Raw genomic sequence first — 3090 nt, 5'->3', positions numbered from 1 at the left:
GGGGACCCCCCATGCTGACAGGCCTACAACCCGGGGTGAGGACCCCTCTGACAGCCCTCATCGACCGCAGACGTTCCGCATCTGAGGGCCGCCGCCCATGGGGGGGGGGGGGTGGTCCGGAGATGCAACGACGTGGAACATCTAGGACTGTGACACCACAGCGGTCCAATGGCATCGAGGGAGGTCTACTGGATCGTCTGCTGGTCACGGGTTTGATTCCCTGGCTAAAGGCTTTGAGTTGAACTCAAAGTTGAACTCAGCAGCTCTTGGGCGTGTAGCACTAGTGTGAAGAGGAGAGGATACTGTTGACTACATGGAACCACCAGTATAAGGTCAGGACAGTATTCACACACACGTGCAAGGCATCAAACACACACACACACACACACACACGTATAAACACACACACACACACACACACACACACACACACACACACACATACACACACACACACACACATTCACACACACCCACCCTCCCACAAACACACAAACACACACACAATTTCACACCCCACCCCAACACAGACACATATACACACACACACACACACACACACACACACACACACACACACACGCACGCGCACACACACACACACACACACACACACACACACACACACACACACACACACACACACACACACACTCACACACAGTACAGAAAATCAATGCATGGATGTTTCCAGCGTGGCGTGGCCTGCGGAGCGGATATTGAACACCCTCTCATCAGCGAGCCCATCCCTCCAGGGGGTCCGTCCTCACATGTCACACACACTGCTTCAGCCGTCCCCCCCGTCTTCAGCCTGTCAATACACCGCCCAGCCCTGGTGTGGACCACCCATCTCCTCACCTCACCCCTCCTGACTCCCTCTCCCCCTCTCTAACCTCCCCCTCCTAACTCCGCCCCCTCTCCCCATCTCCTCACCTCACCCCTCCTGACTCCCTCTCCCCCTCTCCCCCTCTCTAACTCCCCCCTCCTGACTCCCTCTCCCCCTCTCTATCCTCCCCTCTCCTGACTCCCTCTCCTCACCTCACCCCTCCTGACTCCCTCTCTCGCTCTCTCTCTTATCTCTCCTCTCCTCTGGTGAGATCTCCAGGGTCCTGATCTATAAATCTTAATGTCATGTATGCATGTATGTTTGCCACAGGGACCGCTGTACTCCAGAGGGGTCGCCATGGGGACCGCTGTACTCCCCAGGGGTCGCCATGGGGACCGCTGTACTCCCCAGGGGTAGCCTTGGTGGTCACCGTGGTGGGGGGTGGGGGCCCTAGAATGGCCGACCAGTAGCCTTAAGGTATTCAGATGGGAGAGTGTGTGCAGAGACTGCCATTAGGATCCAGTGTGAGACGCTGTGCAGGCGTCTCATTAAGGCTCAGTCAGGGACAGTGCGGGTTGAAGGCCCATTATGTTTTGATTAGCCGGCCTGCCGCTGAGCACGCCGGGCTTTCTAATCCGATTGGTTCAGAGCAGACGTGGTATAGATGGGAGGACAGGAGCAGAACGATGGAGTGAGCAGAACTGCTCCTCGTCTCTGGGAGGAGACACTGTAGCCTCTGTAGATGATGATCTGGGCGTAATAAAAGTCAACGAGTGTGGATGTGGGATTGGATTTGTGTTGGGGGTGTAATGAAGACGATGTTGGGGGGGTGTCAGGGCAGCGAGGAGACGGAGGAACACGGGGAGAGGCCTCAGAGACATGGTTGGGCGTTGATCACTCTCACCGCGTGATCACCACGCCTCCAGGAGCCTCCTGGTTGGGTTTGATGATCACTCAGGCCCCGTTTACACGAGGACGCTTGCGGGTAAAAACAACAAAATATTTTATCGGAAGTGCCTTTAGTTTAGATGGTGACAGCGTTTTTGTGGCTTAAAAACGCAAAAATCTGAAACCACCCTCCAGAGTGGAAAACTTGTGTGTGTGTGTGTGTGTGTGTGTCTCTCCTATCAGAATGCCAGCTGTGAACCAGCACACTGCTGGTGCTGTGCTGTGTGTGTTGTGTGGACTGTGGTGTGTTGTGTGGTGCTGTGTTGTATTGCGTGTATCTCTCCTATCACAATAGCAGCTGTTTACCAGCTGCCTTCCACTGATAATGTACGCATTAAAAATGATATCTGATGGATCCATTTTTTAATGGTCTGCAAGCAGAATATGAAATACAAAGGGAAATAAATTGATTCATCTTTGTTTAATTACTGCTTTTGAATTTAATTGAATTACTTCACACACTATTGTCACTCTTGTCCCTCAGTCCCCGAACAGCAGCGAGTGATGTCACCTTTCATGTGGAAGTCATTATTCATAGAAGAGGGATTCATGAAATACACTTAGGAGCCCAACTTTCAGAGGCAAACTTTCCCTGACCAGACCTGACACATGAGAGAACATCTAGCAAATCGAAACAAACTGTTTCCACACAGATGGCCAGAGTGAGAGAGAGAGAGAGGATAGAGAGAGACAGAGAGAGAGAGAGAGATAGAGAGAGAGAGAGAGACACAGAGAGAGAGAGAGACAGAGAGAAAGGGAGACAGGGAGAAAGAAGAGCGAGCATCTGTCCGGGAACTTCCTGCTGCTTCAGACGCTGTGATTTATCATTGCTTTCTCACCTATGACTTATTACTGGAGCACGAAAAAACCAAACAACACGTAGCGGGTGTTTGTGCGCGCTCAGCAGCTCAGCAGCTCAGCAGCTCAGCAGCTCAGCAGCGCAGTGGTCTGGGTCTCTCCCCGCCGCCCCTCACCTGTCTGAGGAGCTGCTGCTGTTTCCACGTCTCCTCCTCTGCCCCCGGTCTGCTGAGGACGGCGTTCTGCTGATTGCAGCCATTAGGGCGCAGGTAGTCTGGAGAGGCCAGGCACGGACACACACACACACACACACACACACACACACACACACACACACACACACACACACACGCACACACCCTAATAAGTTACCCATCCAATCCGAGGCTGCTCCAGAACCCACTGCACATACTGCTGACTGCCAGAGTTTATACTGTCTCTCTGCCTTTCACTCTGAGAGCACACCTCCTTTAGACAAACACGTGGATGCATGCACACACACACACACACACACACAC

The sequence above is a fragment of the Micromesistius poutassou genome (assembly GCF_964030765.1).
Source record: "Micromesistius poutassou genome assembly, chromosome: 2".
NCBI lineage: Eukaryota > Metazoa > Chordata > Actinopteri > Gadiformes > Gadidae > Micromesistius > Micromesistius poutassou.
The sequence above is the reverse complement of the archived record's forward strand: the minus strand, read 5'-3'. Positions refer to the sequence as shown.